The sequence below is a fragment of the Physeter macrocephalus genome, chromosome 19 (assembly GCF_002837175.3).
Source record: "Physeter macrocephalus isolate SW-GA chromosome 19, ASM283717v5, whole genome shotgun sequence".
NCBI lineage: Eukaryota > Metazoa > Chordata > Mammalia > Artiodactyla > Physeteridae > Physeter > Physeter macrocephalus.
The window spans coordinates 39,381,371-39,408,491 of NC_041232.1; the positions used below are offsets into that span (position 1 = coordinate 39,381,371).

The following is a 27,121-nucleotide window of genomic DNA, read 5'->3' on the forward strand; positions in this document are numbered from 1 at the left end:
GAATGGCCAAAGCAATCTTGAGAACGAAAAATGGAGCTGGAGGAATCAGGCTCCCTGACTTCCGATTATACTACAAGGTTACAGTAATCAAGACAGTATGGTACTGGCACAAAAACAGAAATATAGATCAATGGAACAGGATAGAAAGCCCAGAGATAAACCCACACACATATGGTCACCTTATCTTTGATAAAGGAGGGAAGGATATACAGTGGAGAAAAGACAGCCTCTTCAATAAGTGGTGCTGGGAAAACTGGACAGGTACATGTAAAAGTATGAAATTAGAACACTCCCTAACACCATACACAAAAATAAACTCAAAATGGGTTAAAGACCTACATGTAAGGCCAGACACTATCAAACTCTTTAGTACAGGTAATGTGCTCAAGTTTTCACAATTAGTAGGTGGGAGAGCTGTTATTCATGCTCAGGTCTCTCTAACACCACAAGCCTGTTTGCTCCATTATACCAATGGTTCTCAACTGGGGGACTTTTGTCAATGCCTGGAGATGTTTTGATCGTCATGACTGCTGGAGGGCAGCTCGCATCTAGTGGGTAAAGGATAGGGATGCAGCTAATCATGCAATGACGCAAAGGACCACCCCCCTTAGCCCCCTACACCAAAAGATTATGTTGCCCAAAATGTCATTAGTTTGAGAACCCCTGTATTACACCGTGTTACAGACAGGGACATTGATAAGTTGTTATAAAATGTCATACCAGGCATGAGTGGAGAGCTATGTTTACATTTTGTGATTACTTGGGACAAAATTAAGTTATGGATTTATTGATCCTAATTTAATATCACAACCAATGGTGACAAAACGTGATTAAGAAGCTTCTTGGGTGATAGAAACAAATTATTCTAGAATAAAGTTCTATTTTTCCATTTCTGACCCACTAGGATATCCACAAAACAATTCACTTGTGTTAAGAAATAATTATGTTTTAGAAATTTATCTAAGTTTTGAATTTTTTTCCTGATTTTAAATCCTACAACTTTCAAAACAGATGATAGGGTGAGTAAGCAATATTGAGCCAATGGATTCAAAGTGCAGTCTTTATACTCATAAATATTTTAAATACCTTATCAAGTTTATTTTAATAATAATTGTATACATAGTATAGTGTGTCACATACTGTTTGCTATTTTTATGTGAGGAAAGAAACAAAAATGGGTAAAAAGAATTTCTAATCCACTGGGTGGCCATCAGCCCCAGGCAAGGTTCTCCATGAATTTAGTTAATGCTCCTTCATTTCTCTTTGTCTCTCTGGATATAACAGCAGGCTGACTCTTCCTCCCTCCCTTCCTTCCTTCCTTCCTTCCTTCCTTCCTTCCTTCCTCCCTCCCTCCCTTCTTTTTTTCCTTTCCTCTCTTTGTTTTTTTTTTTCTTCCTTCAGTACAAAATTGACAATGAGAAAAAAGTAGGGGTTAGTTGCAGTCATGAGATTTATGAATGGTTGGTTATAAACAATTTCCAATGTCAATTCCAGTCCACACATGAACTCTACATGTCTCTTATTCCAGGTCTGTCTAGATGGGCCATTTGCTCTGCAATGGGTTTTCACAGCCTCCATTGTTGTCACTTGTTTTGCAGGGGCCACTTAGATCACAGGTTAGTGTTTCCCATCTCTGCAGGACTACTCAACAGGTGAGAGACGGGTGATGACTGAGGAGAGCCTGTATAGTCCCCCAGGATGCTGCGGCAGCACCACTTGAAGCAAATCTGTTTTCTAATTAATCTCTCTGCCTCCTACCCTTCTCCTCCCAGGTGTGGCTTGAATTTTAAATTCTAGATCATAACAGTCAGATGTCTACATCTTATATTTCAGTATGTAAGCCAATCATGAGCACTAAAGTACAACTTTCTTCCCTAAATGGTCACTAATGTCAGAGACTGGCAGTTTAAAGAATATGCTACAACCTAAGTGTCCATCAACAGATGAATGGATAAAGAAGATGTGGCACATATATACAATGGAAATTACTCAGCCATAAAAAGAAAACGAAACTGAGTTATTTGTAGTGAGGTGGATGGACCTACAGTCTGTCATACAGAGTGAAGTAAGTCAGAAAGAGAAAAACAAATACCATATGTTAACACATATATGTGGAATATATTAAAAAAATGGTTCTGATGAACCTAGAGGCAGGACAGGAATAAAGATGCAGACGTAGAGAATGGACTTGAGGACATGGGGAGGCAGAAGGGTAAGCTGGGACGAGGAGTGAGAGAGTAGCATTGACATATATACACTACCAAATGTAAAATAGATAGCTAGTGGGAAGCAGCCGCATAGCACAGGGAGATCAGCTCAGTGCTTTGTGACCACCTAGAGGGGTGGGATAAGGAGGGTGGGAGGGAGACACAAAAGGGAGCGGATATGGGTATATACATATGCATATAGCTGATTCATTTTGTTATACAGCAGAAACTATAACACAACACTGTAAAGCAATTATACTCCAATAAAGATGTTAAAAAAAAGAACATGCTACATATATTTTTAATACTGACTTTAAAATATGTCCTTAGCAGTGTTTGAATTTGGACCTACAAAGTTATGGTAGTTGTCTCCATTTTTCTATAGTTTTTTTTGTATTTTTCATATTTCTTGGATATAGGATAGATTAAGTATGTCTTATAAGGTAATTAATTTATAATGCCCTTACAGTTGTCTGTACAATAGGCAAGGAAAAGTACAGCAGAAAGTTTCACAGCAGAAAGTTTCACAGGCTGCTGAGAAACCTCAAAATTTAGATCTCAGAACTAAAAACCTATTAGAAAATATAACACAGAAATAATAAGTATAAAATTATGTACAGGTTTCAAACCAAATTTGAGGTAGATTTCCCAAATGTCATATTTGAACTGTTCTTTTGAATGGACAGAGACACATATTCCTTTTCCATGCAGGTAGAATTCATTAGTAGACCAATCTCCTTCTTAATGGTTAGCTGTAAAAATTAGGAATTCTAATTTCTTAAGATGTAATTGTTCAGGAAAAGACACATTAAAACTCAAATATACAGGAGGCTTTCACTATGCTCAGGGTATTGCTGTATAACTGTAAATTACTTCAGCATCTACTTTCTTGAAATCTGAAATCTCAAGATTTGGAACACCTAAGGTATTTCTGATGGAAGATATTTCTAACTTTCCACATTAAAAATTGTCCTAGTAAGAAATCTGCACCCACTCGTATGATAAAGTATGAGTAAATTTTCTCCAGAAGGAGCTTGCTATAAAAGTGCCAATTTTAATTTTAGAAAGTGTTTTAATACAACGGTTTCTGAAGTGCAAAAAATTATCAGGAAAGATGATTTTAAATCTATCCTAGATTTCCTACTGCAAATACTACTGTATTTACTACTTATAAAATATACATATTCTATATGTAAATGCCAGTATATACATGTGCCATGTTTAGGATAGAACCATTTGCATTGAGTTAAGGCTATGTGCTGCTTCTAAAAACACTGCAACAAAATTGTAAATCATGCATAAAATGAAATGATCCTGCTGAACCCATAGACAGAATATTGGGCAGGACCATGGGATTATTACAGTACTAAGGTTTTTCTATTCAGATAGCCCATTTGGAAAGGAAAAAAATAGCAAAAGGAAAAAGAAACATAAGACATATTCCTGACCAAGATGAGTAACAGGGACCAGAGTTACCCTACCCAGAAACAACCAAAACAAGGGCAAAATGTATAAAACGTCAGTTTGCGAGACACCGTACATCAGACAACAAAAATCAGTAACCTTAAGAGATGGTAAACAAAGTGAGCTGAACAGAGAAAGGGGCCTAAAGATCTACAGAGGGTCTCCCTTGAGTATTAAGCTGAGTATTGATCAATACAAAAGAACTACTGGTAGCAAGGGAAAGAACTTGGAGGGATTAGAGGTAACAGTGCCCAGAGCTCAAATAGGACTGGAAATAGTGCCTGATTCTACTAGCCAAGCTGGAAAATCTCAAGATTCATAAGGCATTGGGTAGCGTACTCAGAAAGGTCTTGCCTCACTAGTAAGGAATAATTAGCCCTAGGCTATGCACACTCTTGCCTTAGCTACCGAATCTTAAAACCAAGGTCTGAGAGAATTATCACGTTTCTAAGCACCTAACGGTATCCCAGAACAAAGATCAAAAATATTTATAAGAATTAAGAAATATCTCTTTTTTAAAAAAAGGTAAGATACACAATGTCTGGCATCGAATAGAAAATTACCAGACATGCAAAGAAATTGGAAAATATAAACCATATGAGTGGATAAATCAACCAATTCAGATTGACTCAGAACTGACAGAGATGTTGGAATTAGCAGACAAGAACAATTAAAGCAGTTGTTATAACTGTGTTCCATATGTTCAAAAAATTAAGTAGAGACAGTGAGAATATAAAAAATAACAAAATCAAACTTCTGGAGTTGAAAACTACAATGTGTAAGAACAAAAATACATTGGCTAGGATTAACATCTGATTATACAATAAGGAAGAAAAGATTAGTTAACTTTAGGAACATTAAAAAATAAAATGCAGAGAAAAGAGAATTTTTAAAAGTGAGGCAAATATCAGTGACTTTTTGGACAATTTCTGTTAGCCTAATATAAGTGTAATTAATGTTTTTGAAAAAGATAAAGTGATACAAAAATATTTGACCACAGCTTCTACCTTAAGATATAGAAAAGGTGACCAAGAAAGACCCAAAGTAAGAAAAAGGAAGAAAATAATACAGAGCTGAGTGGAAAGAAATGAATTAGAAAATAGAAAAAAAAAATAGGGAAAATCAATGAAATCAAAAGCTTGTTTTTAGGAAGATCAATAAAATTGATCCAGCCAGATTTAGTATTAAAATAGAGAGAAGACACAAATTACCATTATGAAGATTGAGAGAGGTGACACCACTATAGATTGTACATATATTAAGGAAATGTTATCTACAACTTCATGCTAATAAATTTGACAGATTAAAATAAGTGGCCCAATTCCTTGAAAGACACAAACTACCAAATGTCACTCAAGAAGAAATAAATAATCTGAATGGCCCAATATCTATTAAAGAAATTGTATTTGTATTTCAAAAGTTTCCACAAAGAAAATTCTAGACCCAGGTGACTTTACTGGTGATTTCTACCAAATAATTAAGGTAGAAATAATGCCAATTTTTTCTTCCAGAAAATCAAAAGAAGAGTAGTTCCCAATTCATTTGATGAGACTAGCTTTATTCTGATAACAAAACCAGACAAAAGCATTATAAGAAAAGAAACTACACACGGCTATCCCTCGTGAATATAATATTTGCAAAAAATTCTGAACAAAATTTTAACAAATTCAATCCAACAATATGATATCATATTAATATCATATCATGTCAAAAATTATAGTACATATTACCAAACGGGTTTATCCAAGGAATGCAGGGTTGGTTTAACACTTGAAAATCCATCAATATAAGTAGAGTTATTAAAAAAGAAAAAAGGAAAACTATAGTTTATGTATTACTGATTTTAAAAAAAAGCACTCAGCAAAGCAGGAATAGAAGTGAATTTCTCAGCCTACATCTACATCATGCTTAATAGTTGAAGACTAAACGCTTTCTTCCTAAAATCACAAACATGATCCTGATGTCTGCTCTGACCTCTTCTATTCAACATTCTACTGGAGGCTCTAGACAGTTCAAACAATGAATGAAAAGAAATAAAAGGCATACAGATTAGAAAGGAACAATCAAACTGTCTTTATTCTCAGAAGACATGATTGGTTATATAGAAAATCCAATAGGATTTACCAAAAATAATAAATAAATAAATAAATAAATAAATAAATAAATAAATAAAAAGCTACTAGAACCAGTAAGTGAACTTAATAAGGTGAAAGGATAAGCTATGTATATACAAAAACCAGTTGTATTTCTACATACTAGAAACAAACTATTGGAAACTGATGTTTTCAATTTACAATAGTATCAAAAATTACAAAATACTTAAGGATTGGTCTGTTAAAAGACCTGTACACTGAAAACTAGGAGAGTGCTGAGAAAATTCAAAGAGGGCCTAGATAAATGGAGATAATTGTGCCTGGATTGGAAGGCTCAGTATTGTTAAGAGGTCAATTTACCCCAAATTAATCTATATGTTCAGTGCAATCCCAATCAAAATCCTAACCTCATTTACTGCAGAAATTGTGAACTGATTTTTAAATTCATATGAAAGTGCAAAGGCCCTAGAATAGCTGCAACAATTTTTTAGATGAATCAAGTTGGAGGATTAACACAGCCTACTTTCAAGACCTACTGTAGAGCTTCAGTAATCAAGACAGTTTGATTTTGGTATAGATAGACAGATCAGAGGGATGGAATAAAGAGTTCAGAAATAGACCCATACCTATATGGACGACTGATTTCCAACAAAAATACACACACAAAAAATTCAATGGATAAAGGATAGTCTTTTCAACAACTGGTGTGGAATGACTGGATATTCATATGCAAAAGAAAAAAGATCCACATCTTGCATTACACGCAAAGCTAATTCAAGGGGACTTCCCTGGTGGTCCAGTGGGTAAGACTCCATGCTCCCAATGCAGGGGACCCGGGTTCAATCCCTGGTTGGGGAACTAGACCCCTCATGCATGCTGCAACTAAGAGTCCGCATGCCACGACAAAGATCCCGTGTGCCGCAACTAAGACCTAGCGCAGCCAAAATAAATAAATAAATAATAATAAATAAATAAATCAGTACCAAAACCCCCACAAAAAACAAAAAACTAATTCAAAATGGATCACTGACCTAACAGCAAAACCAAAACTATAAAAATTCTAGAAGAAAACTTAGGAGAAAATCTTTGTGACCTTGGGTTAGGTCAAGTTTTTTTAGACATAACACATAAAGTGTGATTAATAGAAGTTAAAAAAAATTGATAAACTGTGCTTCATCAAAATTAAAAATTCATGTTCTTTGAAAGATATTGTTCAGAGGATAAAAAGATAAACCACAGACTGGAAGAAAATGTTTGCAAATTGCACATCTGATAAAGAACTAGTATCCAGAATATATAAATAACTTTTGAAACTCAATAATAAGGAAAAGAATAGTCCAATAAAAATATGGGGAAAAGCTTAGAACAGATATTTTACCAAAAGACGTATATGGATGTCAAATAAACACACGAAAAGATGCTCTATATCATTAGTAATCAGCAAACTGCATATTAAAACCACAATGAAATATCATTACATACCTATCAAAATGACTAAGATTAAAAAGGCTGACCATTCCAATTTTTGGTGAGGATGCAGAGGAACTAGAACTTTTACACACTACTGGTGGGAGTGTAAGACAGTACAAACATTTTAGAAATTATTTTGGCAGTTTCTTAAAAAGTTAAATGTATATAAACCATCTGATCCAGCCATTCCAGTATTAGGCATTTACCCAAGAGAAATGAAAGCATATGTCCATTCAAAGACATGTATACAAATGTTCCTAGCAGCTTTATTTGTAACAGCTAAAACCTGGAAACAGTTCAAATACCCATCGACATGTGAATGGATAAACACACTGTGATATATAAATACAGTGGAATATTACTCAGAAAAAAAAAGGAATGAATACATTACATGTTTAGATCTCAAAATAATTGCTAAGTGAAGGAAGACAGACCACAAAAGAGTACCTATTATATCATTCCGCTTATGTAAAATTCTAGAAAATACAAACTAATTGACAGTGACAGATGATTGATTGCCTGGGGACTGGGACAGTATGCTGTGATGTTGAGGAGAGAGGTTAGCAGGTGGCAAGATGGTAGAACCCCAGCTGCCCTGAGGTGGACAATGGCTTTTACTTTCCACAGATGAGCACATCATAGTAGGAAAGATGCTCTTCCCTCAGCATGGACAGTTTGGGTGGACCTGAGATTGCTGAAGAAGGCCATTTATTTATAATACAGGGAGTGGAAAATTAGGCCATTGTATTTCTGCACAGGGGAAGAATTCATAAAAAGTCACACAGAATTATTCTTATATAACTGACAATGTCATCGCTGTAAGGTGGAAACAGAGCTTTATTTGTCTTACTTAAAATGATATATAGAGCACTTGTCTGTTTATTCCACTGTAAACAGCTTCTGCAAAAACAGCCATGAATCCCCGGGGGTTCTTCTGATAGTTATAAGTTACTCGAGCAAAATCTCTCAAGCAAGTTGCTGCCTTGCAGGTATCCATTATTCTAAATTCAAAGACCTTTTCCTTGTTGTTTGTTTGTTTGTGTTGAGTGTGTATTTTTTCCCAAAATTATGTTACACGCAATACTACTTTAAAAAATATAAAACGTGTCAGAACATAGCTACTTTTCAAATAGTTAAGTATATATGCCTAAATCAAAACACACACAGCCAAAGGGGGAAACACTCAATAAATAGGCTTCATAATCAAATCTGGCTCAGGTTAAAGTGAAGTTAGTTTGATGGATTCAGCTGGGACCCTAGTAAATAACAGCCTCTGTAATTAAGCTACCTGAGCTTAGCCTGCCTGGGAGTTTACGGGCAGCTCAAAGGTGCAAGAGTGACAAACAGGAGGCAGACTTCAGAAATGAGTAGTCAGCTTGCCCACCCATGTGCTGGTCCCTCCTCAGCGCTCAGCTCATTTCACTGAAAGCTGAGCCAGGGAAGGCTGCTGTTCTCCACATACAGACTCAAATGTCCATGGCATTGACTGGCAAAGCTCATGTTTGGGAATGGGAAAGTAAGCCAAAATCACCAAATGCTGAAGTCACTTGCCCCTCTTTTGTCACAAAATCTGGAACCTGTCATTTCTGTTTCCATATATATCTATAGTATATCTATGTGTATGTGTGTGTGTGTACACAATCAGATGTACATACGCACGCATACATATTCTCCGCAAAGAAAACATTCTAGCAGAAAGACGGGCAGTGGCTTTGCAGCATACAATTCTGGGTTCAATTTTAGTTTAGTCACCTTTTAGCTTGTGACTTATTGTTTAAGGAAAAGCAATTTTTGAGCAATTGCTATGTGCCAGATACATTAGGCAATGGGGAGACAGTCACTGCCACAGGAGCTCCCCTCTATTTGGGATGGAAAAGCACACAAATAATTTTAATAAAATATGTCAAATGCTAACCTAGAAATGAGTACGGTGTTATGTGATCATAGAGGGATAGGAGATTTCAGATTTAATCTCCTGAAGGACGAAACAGAACTAAATTTTATAGGATGAAAAACTTAAGCCTCACTTTCCTTAACTATAAAATGGAGTTTATAATATGTACATCTACAGTTTTGGTATAGGAAGTAAGCAAAGCATGATATGAAGTTTCTAGTAAGAAATGCTATTTTCTGCCCTGATGGCCCTCTTCCCTTCTCCTAGCTCTCAAATTCAAAGAATGAATAAAAACAATCTTTTGCCAAGGGTGTAAAAATCAGAAGCCACCACCTCACACAGAAGGATGGAAAGGAGAGTATCATCGATTGAAATAAGAATTCTCCATTCCTCTTTATTATGACAAATTAATTCATAACACTGAAAGAGAAAAACAAGACTCATTCATTCCAAGCTACATTTTATTTTCCTCCTCCATTTCTCCCTTCACCATGCTTATACAAAAAGGAAACCCATTTCTTCCATTTTGAGAGGTAATTCTATTTCCCCCATTGTTCAGTTCATGTATGTTACAGCCCACACCATCTCTGGTGTAGCAGAGAGAAGAGTTGCTCAGATACCCCTTCAAGGAAGGACTCATTTCCTGGCTTCAAGGAGTGTGGTTGGCTGAGAGTCTCAAGCTATATGTAGGCTCCTTCAGAGCAAGCCTGAAGTTTGAAGTGTGGATCACAGTCTTCTCAGGCTGGCCTCTAGCCAGTGGTGTGCTGGCTCATACGAGCTCATACTGGCAGGAGAAATGATGTGCACATCTCTTCCAATCTCTGTGTTCAGTGATGTCATGTAGGCAGCTTGAAATCAGCCATGGTGCAAGTATTTACACCACAGAAATGGGCAAACACTACAAACCAGGCTTTCCCATCACTGGAGAGCCCTTGTTAAACATTTGCCAGGACACGAGCCAATGACTGAGCACTGGTACAGGACCTTGCTGTTTCTGCCCAACATGGGACTCCTGTAACAAGTGATCTCTGCTCTGGAGCTCCCTGTTGAGCTTGCAAAGACCATCCAGCCTGTACCTTGGACTGATGCACCCCTCTGTCCAATACTGCTTCCTCCCATTTTCCTATCACAGATGTTATTCCCTAATAACCTTCTGCAATTCTCACTCTGCCTCAGCATCTGCCTTGTGAAGAATGCAACCTGGGACAGCTGGTACTAGAATTAGACTGAGAAAGAAGGTGTCAAGAAGGGGTTTTGAGGCTGGAAAATCATCTACTGGCTGGTAATGAGAACCCATCCTTGATGAGAGGTGGTACATAGGTCAGGGTGGTAGCCAAGGGCACTGACCCAGAGAGAGTTATGGAGATGGTTAGTAGAAAAAGCTTCAATGGAGGCAAAATATATATGTGATTGACAAGGGATGTATATGTACACACACACACACACACACACACACACACACACACATCATCTACTGGCTGGTAATGAGAACCCATCCTTGATGAGAGGTGGTACATAGGTCAGGGTGGTAGGCAAGGGCACTGACCCAGAGAGAGTTATGGAGATGGTTAGTAGAAAAAGCTTCAATGGAGGCAAAATATATATGTGATTGACAAGGGATGTATATGTACACACACACACACACACACACACACACACACACACACACACACACAAATGAAGCAAGAATGGATGAAGAGGAGTCTGAGAGTTGTTGCCCCAATAAAAAAGTCATGATATCCAATTGTTTTCGGACCAGGGCCAGTATTCAGTCCTGGAAACCACAGCTGAAGATGTGGCTAGATCTCCAGGGGAAGAACACTGCAAAAACTGCAAGTTTACACTGCAATGATCTGCCCAGTCCTTCTCCAAAGGGACCCATAGCCATATATACAGACCTACAGAAGTGGACATGAAATGAGAAGATCTCCATATCACATGCTAATGCTCAGCAGAAACCATCCCCTAGAGAAGAGGCACTAAACAACTACACAGACAAAATAGACAAAATGGCCTTGGACAGGCAATGCCGGTGAGCTTTTGTTAGTGGCCACCGTAGTCCAGACAGAAGGAGCACACAAAGTAGCCATGGCAGCAGAGACAGAAGGTAAGCATGAGCTCAACATCATGAACTCCCACTTACCAAAGCCAATCCAGCTACCACCACCTCCGAATTTCCAACCTGCCAGCCCTAGTGACAAATGCTGAGTTCCCAGCTGATACCATTCCCTGCCAGACCGATTGACCCCTTGGTGACAAGTTGAATACATTAGTCCCCTTCCATCATGAGAGGACCAGCAGCTCATTTTCATAGGAAGAGGTACCTATTGTAAGTATAGATTTGCTTTTCTGTGCCTAGGGCCTCAGCCAGTGCCAACAATCCAGGGTCTCATGGCATGCCTGACCCCAGGGATAAAACCTCACATGACATAGAAGCTCACCAGGGTACATACTTTTCAGCAATAGAGGTACAAAGGTAAGCCTATGACCCTGGGGCCACTGGAAGCACCATATACTATATTACCCAGAAGCTGCTGGCCAGACAGGGTGTTGGAATGATCTGCTGCAAGTGCAGGCAAAACGTCAGCATGGAGGTAGTAAATTATGAGTAGGAGATGCCATCTTTCAGAGCATTGTATCTGCACTGAATCAGAGACTTTATATGGCACGGTGTTGCACTAGGAAGAATGCATGGGTCTGGGAACCAAGGAGTCAAAGCAGGAGTGGCTCCATTCACTATCACTCTCAGTGACCCACAGGGAGAACTTGCGCTTTGGTCTCTGCAGCTCTGGGCTCTGTAGGGTTAGAGGTCTTCCTCTCGAAAAGTGTCTACTCTGTCCAGGGGACACAACAAAGGTGCCACGGCTGCTGCCTGGGCACTTTGGCTTCCTTGTGCCCAGGAACCAGCAGGCAAGAGGAGGAGTCACCATTCTCTCAGGGACAATTGACCTTACTCAGTAGAAAGAGGAAGGGCTACTGTTACACAATGGGGGTAGACAAATGTGTGTGTGACTCACTTGGGTGCCTCTCAGTATTTCCTTGTCCAATTGCAAAAATAAATGGGCAAGTGCAGCTACCCCAGCCTGAAAAGGTGATGGTTTCCAGAACCTCAGACTCTTCAGGAATGAGGGTTTGGTCATAACACCAGGTAAGCTATGTGAAATCAGCAGAGGCTGTACAAAGGGTGAGGAGAATCTTAGAACAGTGGACCGAACTGGGGAGGTGGGGAGGATACCATGAGTACCGTTGAGGCCCGAGACAGACTGCAGCAATGGGGCATCCCACAAACCTCCCTTCTTTAACTTCCCACTGGGAGTAGAGCCCCATCAGAGCCCTGGAGGTTCTGATCCCAGAAAGCATATAGGGAAGTGAATCAGCGCAGAACAAGGGGTAGACTATGGAAGATATGGAGATGTGCTGCTCAGATGCCCCTTCGAGAAAGACTCGCTGTCCAGCTTTAAGGAGCTGTTAGGGGACAGTTTCCAGAGGTTAACACCTTCAGGATATGCCTCAGCTTTCAAGCTGTGGTCACATCCTTCTTGAAGAGGCCTCCAGCTAATGACTGAACAAAGTGCTGGCACAAGAACCGGGCCATTTCTGCTCAATGCAGACCTCCTCTAATGGGCAATCTTTGCTCTGCAGCTCCCCTTTGGGCTGGCAGAGACTTAGCTCATGGAGCAGCCCTGCCCAGTCCTGCTTCCTTCCCTTTTCCTTTCATGGATATTATTCCCCAATAAGCCATTTGTGTTCCTGAATCTATCTCAGCATCTGATTCTTGGAGAACCCAACCTGTGACAGGGAGGGGCAGAGCCAAGAGCCAAACAAATCTAAAAGGCACCAGGCCGTTGCCCTCCTGAAGTGCTCGTCTGACACAGAAGAACTTTTCTGAGGATCTTTCTCTCTGGCCCCTCAGAGAGGAATAGGTAAAGCGTCTCTGCCTCTGACCTTGCAGGCTCAGACTTGGACAACTCTGATGATGGGCTCTCCCAGCCTACTGCCCAGATGCTGTTCTTAGCTTTGAGATCGTGTTCACTACTATCCGATGACCTTTGCCTCTTCTTTACATCCTTGGTCTGTTCAGCGTGTTTTACTGGTTTCCCTCTTCCTGTACTACCTCCTGGATCCTTTCAATTCTGCTCTTAGGATGAAGTACCTGGTTCCTCCATTGAACTTAGGAGTATAAATTGTGTGTATCTTTCCACATCTAGGTTCACGATATTGAATGGTCCACTCATGTTCTCACTGACCTTGCAGCTGTGTACCCTTGTTATCCAGACCCTTAGAACATATCTAAAACCCCAGTTTTTAACCCGACCCCACCAGGCAGGCCACTCCTGGTCCAACCCATCCTATGGCTATGGAAATTCTGGTTCTGACATTAACTTGTCAGCCCTGGGGAGGAAGGGAATAATTTTCTTGGCTTTCTTCTCTACCCCATCACCCCACACCCCTATATAATTGTATGCACTCCCTGTAGACTTAACTACAAATTATTCAGAAGCCTTATGTGACACTTCTAAGCATCAGGTGATTCATGTTAACTTAAATCCCTGTTTCAAAAAATGATCATTTATTAGTCATTAACTGAGCACTTACTATAAGCTAGCACTTAGTCTCTTCCAAGCACGTAGACTCAGGAGTAGCACATATGTAGAGTTTGGTTTGGTTGCTTATTTGCTTGCTTTACTTCTCTCTGAATTCCTTCATTGACATTTTGTAAAGGTATTCTACTCTTTTCTGGTACTAAATTTTAGGCTGGTGATCAAATAAGTACTACTGCTTTACCAAAAATAGTCTTAATATTATTTAAATTGACATAATAAAGGACATTTGCAGGCCAAAAATCTGACTTATTTTGTTCCTCTTACCTCATTATTGCTCCCTCTCTCACCTTTATATTTTCCCCTCTCTTCTTCTTCTTGTGGAAAACTTAAGTTTAGAGAAAGGGAGAGTCTCTTTTTGACTACCACTCTGATTTTTGTTTATTTTTCTTTCTTTTAAGGAACTGGGTGAAACTGGAATTTTTTAAGTTAGGGGCAAAAAAAAAATTTTAATTTTGAGAGTAACCTTCTAAACATATACTGAGAACTTACACCATCTGTAGCCATACAGTTCTCCATCCACATTAATCTGCCTTTACTATTCCACTGTCTGGAATTTTGTTTTGTTTCAGAAATGTCCCCCAAATTCTTTTTTCTAAACAATAGACTAATGGCCTATCAACTAGCCCTTCTCAGAGTAAGTATCCCATTCTCAGGGTTCATCAAAGAAATATTTACACAAGATTTTCTTAGAAACTCTTGCCATGATGTGTCCACCAGTCCTAAATTATTATGTCACCAAGCCTGCCCAACCCTAATCGGGTCACACTCTCCAACCAACATCACCTCCCTAAGTACTTCGCCTTTACCCCAGAAACCTTGTAAATATCTCACTTTTGTTCTTTTTGTTCAGACATGCTACTAAGACTCAGCTTTGCTTTATCACAGGTCATTTTTCTATTTTCTTTGTCAGGGAATCAGCAGTCAACCAAAAACAACCTTTAGTGCGTACCTAGCACTGACCTACCTTTTGTGGAAAGCCATGATGAATAGTACCACCAAGGTGATTTCAGTCTAGCCAGTGAGAGGGATAAATAAAAGTTACCATATGAATCAGAATAAGGTAAATGCTATAATAAATGAATAAGCAAACAATCCTGATGGGACACAGAGCAGGATCTGCTAAACCTTTGTAGAGAAGGTGATAACGGAATTTAGGGTGTTGTAAACATGAGCTTGAGATGATACGGAGGCTTACCTCTTGCAGTTGCTGTCTCCTAATTCTCAAATGGATGGTTCCTGGAGATGCCTACAGCCACTTTAGTGAGAAATAACATAATTCCAAAATTTTTTGAACAGTTACTCTGTGCCTAGAAAATGTGGTGAATACTGGGGCTCCATCAATGAAGAAAATATGATTGAGGCTTTCCTTTTAAAAAAATATTGCAAGGAGACAGACTCTTTCTGTCTACCAGAGTCCTTCCACTCTCTCTACTGCCTGTGGACCCCCTTCCTGGCCATCTGGTGGAATCTAAGTTATGAGACAGGGCACCATATTCCGTGATCATTCACCCATGCTTCCTGCAACCTTCTCAAACATTGGATAAACACACCAGAGCACTTGTTTAAACACAGCTTATTGAAACTAAACTGTCATGGTTCTCTTATATCTTTTCACGGGGTTTGGTTGATGAGGGGGATGGTACCCAATACATTTTAACAAATATGAAGCAGATTAAACAAAGTGAGGGTTTCTTCCCAGGTAATCATATCAATTTTCTATTAGGAAAGTATGGATTTTGTTTGTGCAGCTGACAGTTATCGTTGAAGGTGCAATGTGGCCTGCCATTTGATTTCTGAAGATGATCCCAATCTGAGTATAATTTGAGGGATAGTTCATAAGCTTAAATGGAAACGACTGCCTTTAGAAATAAATATTCTAGCCACATACTGATTATACTTTCGAAACCTACAGGTGCAAACGCTATAGGTGTGTTCGTAGTAATTGTATTTTTCAAGTGACCACAAGAAAAATATCAACCTGATTTCCACTGAGCTCATAAAGTTCCAGCATCTTGCAGTGATTCAGCCTAACTTTGCTAAGAATACCAAGTGTGTGAAGAAACTGCAGGTGCTGGCAGCAAAGGTCTCATTCTGTTCTTTGTCCAGACAACAAGGTCCAAAGAGTTCCATAAAATGACCAAAAATTGATCAGGGCCACAGTAATCCAAACAGGGCGACATAGGTGCAACCTTCCATCTCATTAGCACTGTTTGTTTCATATTGCATTAGCATCCATTTTCACTAATATGATACAAAAATGTAATGATGTATAAGTGTTTTTTAATGTCATGTAAGTGAAAACAGGTGGGTAATTTACCATGGGCTCATTCAGATTGGAGCTGACTGGCTGGCATTTCACAAAGAATGCTGAGGTTTTTTTGTTTTGGGGGCGTTTTTTGGTGGGGTGGGACTTGTTTTTACTTGGGTCAAATTTCAGCAATCTTGGTTTTTAAAATCACTTAGTCAAGTCCATGTGAGACATCACACCACAAGTCTGTAAACCTGAAGCAAAAATCAGGAGAGTGATTTACTGCGGCTGAAAGCCTCAACAAACAACAAGCCTGTTTATGTAGTTAACCTCCATTCAGAAAAAGTAAAGAGGGGGAGGGGGAGAGTGACCTAAACGAGGTATCATGGGTATTAAAAGAAATCTGTAGTCAGAGGACAAGCCCTTGATTAGAGTGTTTGCCCTGCCTGGGTATGTGGCTGCTGAGCTAATGGACAGTCCTGGAGGCATAAGTCAAGGGTGTTACTTTATAAGATTCACAACCACGTTCGGTGGTACTGATTGGTCCCTATTTTTTCCAGGAAGTTAGAAAGGTTTGGGATACCTCCAGATCTTTCCATAAGAGACCCCAGTTACTTTCCTGCTGCCATCATTATTATTAAGATATCAATAATCGGGATTAATTTCATCTACATCAATATTAGCCGAGCTCATAAATCTAGTGAAGTCAGGTGTCTTAGTGCCTTTTTCTGGGACAAGCGTTATTCAGATTCTCCCTTGACTATTTGCTGATAAAAGGTTGTAATATATTTAATAAGATCTGAGGAAGTGAAGAGCTAATTTTCTAAGTGAAAATGAGGTTCTCCGTTCTCCTCTCAGATACATGTAGAGATAGCACCTTTCTCCTCAAACTTTTTATTTTCCACATTTTCTATTTTCCCATTTTAATATTGAAATAGAAGAAACATGTTCCCTACCGAGCACATTTCTGCAGCCTTGTTCTGTGTCTCACTTTGCCTGTCCAGCCTGTGGTTCTACATTCCAGAATGCCCTGCGGGAGAATGAAATTGTGTCCAGACACAGCCATGGGAATGGGGAATTTCCCATACCTTGAGAGTGACCTCAACTGTGACCTTAAAATTAAAAACTTGTTTGTGAACTCCTGAGAGAGAAAAAAGTACATAACAGTAGCTTCTGTTTAAAAATATAATTGGAAAGCACAGTATAGAAACAACACATGAGTCAATCATGGGCTCCCTTAAATCCCAACAACTCATGACAGATTTCCTGTGTTTTGCTGCCCATGAATGGACCAACTACCCGTGTAAACATCCAGGAGGGAAAAGAACTATTCCTTTCTAATCCCAGTTTGCACTGGTAACTTTTCCCAAGTATTTGTCTTAGGACTGGCATTTCTCACTCATTCAGTCACAGTCTGAGAACTTGTCATCAAGCTTGTTTGTGTTTAAGAACACAGATTAGGGCTTTGGCATTAAAGAAAGGCATAAGTCTTAACTTTATCATTTACCAGAGGTGTGACCTCAGTTTCCTGATCTGTAAAACAGTGATAAATGATAGTACATACCTGAGACACACAGTTGTTATGAGGGCAAAAGGATATATTATATTCCAGTAGCTGTATTTCACTAATAATATCTTATGACATGAATTTTTCTTATGAAAATAGCTGCATGACTATTCCTTATAAGTAAGAGAGTTTCTGAGATGACTGTATCCATATCTGCCTTACAAGAAAAAGACTACCAATCATATATTACTAATATTGTCAACAATATATCACATTTCACAGTTTACAAACATGTTCACATTATATTATTTAATCCTTGCAACAATGCTGTAATTAATCTTTGAATGGTTATATTGCCTGTATTGTCCAGATGACATATTACAACCTCTATTTACATATTGAGAAGGTAAGATCCAAAAATTGGAAGGAAAATTTTTCAAGACCAGATATCATCTATGCAACTAGACCATGAATTTGAGGAAGGTCCTGCCTTAGGAAGACCTCTGCCATTTCAATATAGTGGGGGACAAAGTGACTGGCCATGTTGGGAATTCTGAATTGGTTCTGTCACTGAAAATGAAATCAAAGACCTGTGCTGGGCAGGGTCTATTGTGCCAGTGGTCAGTCAGCATTTCCATGTCAACCAAGAAAGCTATTGTTTAGTGCCAGTGTTTTTTGTTGCTTTTCGGGTCTTGTAAGCTGCAGTGATTTAAGAGACGGTTTGCTAGAAGTTGGTCTTTTGTTGGTGGTGGTTTTTATTCGTCTGTTTGTTTTGCCTAAATAGGGAATTGTCAGTGGACTCAGCTCTTCACAAATCAGAATATTACTACAAAGCAAATAAATGGGCAGGTTGTCTTGGTGTGTTCAAGTCATGAAAATCAAACTTTGCCTCTGGCAAAGTTGATAGACATAAGAGTTTTCAAAAGGTTGGAAGGTACATTTTTATGTGTATTTCATGATCCTCAATAACTGCTTTAACGTGCTGATGTAGAATTGAATTTCACTAATATCCTAATTTGTTGAGGATCACCTATGCATCCAGATTTCTGCAAGAAATCATGAGGAATATTTTCTTCTTTAATTGACACAACACAGTTTCCGCCACAAGGTGCTAAAAATCTAGCAGATATTAAATGTTTTGCCAACCCTTTCAAGAACAATACCAGACAAAATGTAACTAAATGTTATAAGATGTTTTATAACTGTCAGACATTAGAGGATTTGGGGAGGTGATAGCTGGCTTCAGCAGCCAGGGAAGAAGGAAGGAACCCTCTGCTAGTTGAACCCACTCCATTAGCACTCAGAGTCCAGAAAGGGAACTCCCTGTTGTAATGAGGGACCCCTCAGGAATATCCCAAAGGGGCTTTGGGGTGTCTGAAAAACAGATAGCGAACAAATCTTCCTTCTTACAGGAATAGCTCAATGATCACTGCTTTTAAATAAAATAATGTAGCTCAAGGTGGCTGCCTTCCTGAAACAGCCCCAGTTTTCTGTATAAGGTAGAAAGACTAATGTGAAGATACCTTCTTAAGTCCTGTTTTTGTTTCTGTATGATTTTTGGTGTATGATTCTCTAATGTACTTTGAGAGAAACTCATCCCTTTATATCCCAAATAAAGAAAAAGAATATTGTAATGAGATTTCACCATGGGGGGGGGATTGTAATTCAATTTTACACAATCTCAGAACCTTGACCTTAAATTCATTTAAGAATAACGACACTCTCCCCCGTTTTTGTTGGAATGGGATTAGTCCAATAAGAATGAAGAAACTCAGCTCTAATGCCAAGGTAGCCTCTTGGTGGTATTCTCCCAATCATTAAGCAAACAATGAACCCAAGTCTAAGGACCAGGGAACATTCCCACAGTCAGGCAGAAGGTAAAAAGCAGCAGAGTAATACCTATATATTGTCTGGGGGTTGCAACTGATAGGGAACAAAGGGCATATCCTATTGCTTTGGCTTGTTTCTTGCTTTCCTGAAATTTCCACCATAATGGGATTAAAAGAATCAAAGTATGGTCTAGCCCAGAGACAGGAGGCCTTGCTAATTCACCAGACCCTAAAACATCTGTTTTTTAAATCCCATCCAGTAAGCCACAGCTGATGGGTCAGGCTGAATACCAACACAGGTGGTCAATACAATGCATGGCCAAGAACCAGTCAGATTTACTTTTTCAAGGACTTCCTTCAGATGAAGGAAGTTGGATATTGAGTCAAGAAACTGAAAGAGTAGTAAATTCAAGTCCAAGAACTCCTGTTGATGAGATTCTAGACAATGTCCTGCTTCTTATAAGAATTTAAGGATTTGTCATGAGGATTTTCCCTTATGACAAATCCTTTTACTTAAACTAGCTGATTTGCAACAGAACCATCTCTGAATCAGAGCATGTGCAAGTCTCTCTAGTCTATTAAGGGAATTCAGATGGGAAGGAGTACAGTGGGCAGAGTTCATTTCAGAGGGAGGAAGCCAGTGTCCATATGTGGATTACTATGATGTTGTTTTTTTAAGTTTTTACCACCGTTTTTGTATCCAAGTGGTTAATACATATTCATTGTAGAATCCAGAAAAGCACAAAAATAAAAATAACAAGTACTCCGAGCACTAAGCCCCATTAATACTTTGCTGTGAATACTTATAGTCAGATATGTCACTTTTTAAAAAAGCAGGATTGTGATGTAGGTACTATTTTAAACTTTTTCCCACCTAACATAATTTGACCAAATATTAAACCATTATGTAGTATTTCATTATATTTTAGTCCCCTTATTGTTGGACACAAGCTATTTGCAATTTTTTTAAAATAAATTTTAAAAATTAATTTATTTATTTTTGGCTGTGTTGGGTCTTCGTTTCTGTGCGAGGGCTTTCTCTAGTTGCGACGAGCAGGGGCCACTCTTCATCGCGGTGCGCAGGCCTCTCACTATCGCGGCCTCTCTTGCTGTGGAGCACAGGCTCCAGACGCGCAGGCTCAGTAGTTGTGGGTCACGGGCCTAGTTGCTCCGCGGCATGTGGGATCCTCCCAGACCAGGGCTCGAACCCATGTCCCCTGCATTGGCAGGCAGACTCTCAACTACTGCACCACCAGGGAAGACCCTATTGGCAATTTTTTACTCTTAGAAGATATCTCAAACTTAGCATCCTTGCAACAGTATATAAGTGTTTGTATACACCTCTGATTATTTATTCCATAGAATAATCTACAAGAGGAAAATACATTTCCTACCAGACCAAGGTAAGCCTGAAAGCATTTATAAATATAAAAACAAGAGAGGAAAACAATAAAAATTACCAGTAAGTTTGGCCTCCTAAAAATGGAAAACTAGGCTTCTTTTCTCCATTTTTTGCCTACACCTAAGGATGTGCCTTACTGCCCAGGTACACATCTATACGTGGGTAGAAGTGTTGGCCGCCACTATATCAGCTGTGCAGGGAGAGGGAGCTGGGGGATTTATTTCAGTCAACAAATCTCAAAGGTACCAACAAATATAAAGGCTAAATATCCAAATGTGGCCATTTGAAACTAGAAGATCCATGTGGTCTTATCCTCAGAGGTCTCCTTTGTGTCTGGGCTCTCTCCTCATATAACCAGTATGTGCAACTCCAACCCACATGTAGAATCAGCTTCAAGAGGACAAGAGAGACAATAAAGAGGTGATCACCCATGCCTTACGAATCCCTCAATCTCTTCCTTTTATTTAGGTAAGAAATTTTTAAAGAATGAATGCCATTTAAGCCTATAAAGAAGCTTATTTGTTCTAATATAATGCACAAAAACACATTGGTGAATTATCAAGCTGACAGTGCACTTAGTAATGAGTGAGGATTAATATCTTTGCAGAAATGTGATTCATGAATAAAAACTGATATAAAATTAAACTCTAGACATACACAGTCATTTGTAATCTTTAAAAAGAAGACTGTGTGAGTTGTGAATTAATTTTGCGTGGGACCTAGGTAAGAGTTATGGAACTATGAGGCTAGAAGAGGTGTTGAGTCAGCTATTCTGGTCTGCCTGTAGGGCAGGTGGGCTACCATTGCCCACCACTCTTGCCCTGCCTCTGGTCTTTAGGCCAGCCCAACAAGACCATCTAAAGGTCAGCAACAACTGCCTCCAGGTTGCCTGCAGTTAGACCTTCCTTCTTTATTTCCAGCTATTCTTCCTCCAACACTATTTCCACCACATTCCAAACTCACAGTAATTGTTATGGGTTGAATCGCACCTCCCTAAAAAATGTCAAAATCCTAACCCCCAGTACCAGGGCATTTGACCTTATTTGGAAATAGGGTCTTTACAGATTATCAAGTTAAGATGAGATCATTAAAGTGGGTGCTAATCCAATATGACTGTGTTCTTATAAAAAGGGGAAATTTAGACCCAGACACACGTACTGGGAGAACACCATGTGAACATGAAGGCAGAGATTGGGTTGACGTATCTCTAAGCCAAGAAACACCAAAGATTGCCAGCAAACCACCAGAAGCAAGAAGAGGCATGGAATAGATTCTCCCTCACAGCTCTCAGAAGGGACCAAATATGTCAACACCTTGTTCTCAGACATCCAGCCTCCAGATCTGTGAGAGAATAAATTTCTGTTTTTCAAGCCGCTCAGTTTGCTATACCTCATTATGGAAGCTCCAGCAAACTAATACCGTAATGCTTCCTGACCCAGAGCCAGACTTTGTCCTTTATTTTATACTCAATCTCTCCATATATCCAACCTCCCACCCCTTTGCCCTAGTCCTGATGCCCAGGAACCCATTCTTAGCCCTGTCTAGCCATACGCTTCCTGATGTACTTTCCCACCCTGAGTATGTGTCTATGGAAGGAGGAGGGAGATAGGGAGCCAGGGTCTGGACACGGACAGAGGAGCTGAAAGGGCCAGAAATCAGCTGTTGAGCCTCTGCTGCCTCCACATGCTACAGAAGGGAGGGGAGATAAGAGCTGGTTCTCCTACCAGGAGCTTCCAGAAGGCCTGTGTGTCCCCAACTGCAGCCACCTCCACCGCAGGCTGCTAGCCAGGAACATAGACTCTGCAGGCAGGTGGCTTAAGTCAGCTTCTTGACTCTACCACTTACTGGTTGTAGGACCCAGGGCAAATTACATCTCTGTGCCTCAATTTTTCCAACTGTAAAATGGAAAAAATGATAGTTCCTACCTCACCAGGTTATTGTGAGGATTTAAAAAGCCAGTATATGTAATGTGATGGTACCATGCCTAGTTCAGACTAAGTGGTATGCAAGTATTTGCTTTTTGGGGGTTTTATTCTGTAGGACTGTCCCAGTTTTCTTGGGACTGTCTCAGTGTATACTCGTGGTTTTGGCATAATTATAGCCCCAACAACAACAACTGCCCACCCCCTTTCCCCTCCCCTTTACTCTCATAATATGTACAAACTACTAGGTATAAAAAAAATAAGACTTGGGCTTCCCTGGTGGTGCAGTGGTTGAGAGTCCGCCTGCCGATGCAGGGGACGCAGGTTCGTGCCCTGGTCTGGGAGGATCCCACATGCCGCGGAGAGGCTGGGCCCGTGAGCCATAGCCACTGGGCCTGCACTTCCGGAGCCTGTGCTTCGCAACGGGAGAGGCCACAGCAGCGAGAGACCCGCGTACCGCAAAATAAATAAATAAATAAATAAATAAGACCGACGTTCAAGATGGTAGAGGAGTAAGACATGGAGATCACCTTCCTCCCCACAAATACATCAAAAATACATCTACATGTGGAACAACTCCTACAGAACACCTACTGAACGCTGGCAGAAGACCTCAGACGTCCCAAAACACAAGAAACTCCCCACGTACCTGGGTAGGGCAAAAGAAAAATAGAAAACAGAGACAAAAGAATAGGGATGGGACCTGCACCTCTGGGAGGGAGCTGTGAAGGAGGAAAGGTCTCCACACACTAGGAAGCCCCTTCGCAGGCAGAGATAGGGAGTGTGGGGGGGAAGCTTCAGAGCCACTGAGAAGAGCACAGCAGCAGGGGTGCAGAGGGCAAAGTGGAGAGATTCCCGCAGAGGATCGGTGCCGGCCAGCACGCACCAACCTGAGAGGCTTGTCTGCTCACCCGCCGGGACGGGCGGGGCTGGGAGCTGAGGCTCCTGCTTCGGAGGTCAGATCCCCCGGAGAGGACCGGGGTTGGCTGTGTGAACACAGCCTGAAGGGGGCTAGTGTGCTAGGGCTAGCTGGGAGGGAGTCCGGGAAAAGTGTGAACCTGCCTAAGAGACAAGAGATCATTGTTTTGGGGTGTGTGAGGAGAGAGGATTCAGAGCACCACCTAAATGAGCTCCAGAGATGGGCGCAAGCCGTGGCTATCGGCGCGGACATCAGAGACTGGCATGAAATGCTAAGGCTGCTGGTGCAGCCCCGAAGAAGCCTGTGTGCAAGCACAGGTCACTATCCACAGCTCCCCTCCCGGGAGCCTGGGCAGCCCACTGCCAGGGTCCCGTGATACAGGGACACTTCCCTGGGAGAACACACGGCATGCCTCAGGCTGTTGCAACATCTCGCTGGCCTCTGCCGCCGCAGGCTTGCTCCGCATTCTGTACCCCTCCCTCCCCATGGCCTGAGTGAGCCAGAGCCCCCGAATCAGCCGCCCCTTTAACCGCCTGCTATCTGGGTGAAGAACAGAGGCCAGAGGGCGACCTGCAAGCAGAGGCGGGGCCAGATCCAAAGCTGAACCCCAGGAGAGGAGCTGTGCAAACAAAGAAGAGAAAGGGAAATCTCTCTGAGCAGCCTCAGGAGCAGCGGATTAAATCTCCACAATCAACTTGATGCACCCTGCATCTGTGGAATACCTGAAGAGACAATGAATCATCCCAAAACTGAGGCGCTGGACTTTGGGAGCAACTGTAGACTTGGGGTTTGCTTTCTGCATCTAATTTGTTTCTAGTTTTATGTTTATCTTAGTTTAGTATTTAGAGCTTATTTTCATTGGTAGATTTGTTTATTGATTTGCTTGCTCTCTTCCTTTTATACACATATATATATATATATTTCTCCTTTTTCTCTTTTTGTGTGTATGTGTATGCTTCTTTGTGTGATTTTGTCTCTATAGGTTTGCTTTTACCATTTGTCCTAGAGTTCTGTCTGTCCATTTTTTTTTTAGTACAGTTTTTAGTGCTTATTATCACTGGTGGATTTGTTTATTGGTTTGGTTGGTCTCTTTTTTTTTTTTACTTTTTTATTTTAACAATTTTTAAAATTTTTTATTTTAATAACTATATTTTCTTTATTTTTTTCTCCTTTTTCTTCTGAGCCATTTGGTTGACATGGTCCTGGCGCTCCAGCCAGGTGTCAGGGCTGAGCCTCTGAGGTGGGAGAGCAGAATTCAGGACATTGATCCACCAGAAACCTCCCAGCCCATCGTAATATCAATTGGCGAGAGCTCTCCCAGAGTTCTCTGTCTCAACGCTAAGACCCAGCTCCACTGAATGGCCAGGAAGCTCCAGTGATGGAAACCCCATGCAAACAACTAGCAAGACAGGAACAAAACCCCACCCATTAGCAGAGAGGCTGCTTAAAATCATAATAAGTTCACAGACACCCCAAAACACACCATCGGACACGGTGCTGCCCACCAGAAAGACAAGATCCAACCTCGTCCAGCAGAACACATGCACCAGTCCCCTCCACTAGGAAGCCTACACAACCCACTGAACCAACCTTAGCCACCGAGGCAGACACCAAAAACAATGGGAACTACGAACCTGCTGCCTGTGAAAAGGAGACCCCCAAACACAGTAAGCTAAGCAAAATGAGAAGACAGAGAAACAAACAGCAAATGAAGGAGCAAGGTAAAAACCCACCAGACCAAACAAATGAAGAGGAAATAGGCAGTCTACCTGAAAAAGAATTCAGAGTAATGACAGTAAAGATGATCCAAAATCATGCCAATAGAACTGAGAAAATATAAGAAACGTTTAACAAGGACCTAGGAAAACTAAAGAGCAAACAAACAATGATGAACAGAACAATAAATGAAATTAAAAATTCTCTAGAAGGAATCAATAGCAGAATAACTGGGGCAGAAGAATGGATAAGTGACCCGGAAGATAAAAGAGTGTTAATAACTACCACAGAGCAGAATAAAGAGAAAAGAACGAAAAGAATTGAGGACAATCTCAGAGACCTCTGGGACAATATTAAAAGCACCAATGTTCGAATTATAGGGGTCCCAGAAGAAGAAGAGAAAAAGAAAGGGACTGAGAAAATATTTGAAGAGATTATAGTTGAAAACTTCCCTAATATGGAAAAGGAAAGAGTCAGTCAAGTCCAGGAAGTGCAGAGAGTTCCATACAGGACAAATCCAACGAGAAACATGCCAAGACACATATTAATCAAACTATCAAAAATTAAAAACAAAGAAAAAAATATTAAAAGCAACAAGGGAAAAATGACAAATGTTTCCAAACATAAAAGGGAACTCCTATAAGGTTATCAGCTGACTTCTCAGCAGAAAATCTGCAGGCCAGAAGAGAGAGGGGCTATATAATTAAAGTGATGAAAGGGAAGAACCTACAACCAAGAATAATCTACCTAGCAAGGCTCTCATTCAGATTGGACAGAGAAATCAAAAGCTTTACAGACAGGAAAAAGCTAAGAGAATTCAGCACCACCAGACCAGCTTTGCAATAAATGCTAAAGGAACTTCTCTAGGTGGGAAAGAGAGCAGCAACTTAAAACAACACTGTATATATATAGATTGCTATATCAAAACCTCATGGGAACATAAAACCCCAAAACTACAATAGATACACACACACAAAAGAAAAAGCAACCCAAACAAAAAACTAAAGATGGTCAGCAAACCAGAAGAGAAGAGAACAAAAGAGGAAGGGAAGAAAAAAGACCAACAAAAACAAACCAAGAACAATTAGAAAATGGCAATAGGAACATACATACCGATAATTACCTTAAATGTAAATGGATTAAATGCTCCAACCAAAAGACACAGACTGGCTGAATGGATACAAAAACAAGACCCTTATATATGCTGTCTACAAGAGACCCACTTCAGACATAGGGACACATACAGACTGAAAGTGAGGGGATGGAAAAAGATATTCCATGCAAACGGAAATCAAAAGAAAGCAGGAGTAGCAATACTCACATCAGACAGAATAGACTTTAAAATAAAGACTATTACAAGAGACAAGGACACTACATAATGATCAGGGAATCAATCCAAGAAAAAGATACAATTGTAAATATTTATGCACCCAACATAGGAGCATCTCAATACATAAGGCAAATGCTAACAGCCATAAAAGAGGAAATTGAAAGTAACACAACAATGGTAGGGGACTTTAACATCCCACTTGCACCAATGGACAGATAATCCAAAAGGAGAATAAATAAGGAAACACAAGCTTGAAACAACACATTAAACAAGATGGACTTAACTGATATTTATATGACATTCCATCCAAAAACAACAGAATACACTTTCTTCTCAAGTGCTCATGGAACATTCTCCAGAATAGATCACATCTTGGGTCACAAATCAAGCCTTGGTAAATTTAAGAATACTGAAATCATACCAAGTATCTTTTCTGACCACAACACTATAAGACTAGATATCAATTACAGGAAAAAAAACTGTAAAAAATACAAACACATGGAGGCTAAAGAATAC

At 40.1% G+C, this 27,121-nt stretch overlaps 1 long non-coding RNA gene across 1 annotated transcript in view; it reads right to left on the bottom strand.

The window, feature by feature from the left end:
- The window catches only part of LOC129391594 (uncharacterized), a 112,050-nt gene that overhangs the window by 46,243 nt on the left and 38,686 nt on the right, over positions 1-27,121 (bottom strand). The gene's annotated exons all lie outside the window — the stretch shown is intronic.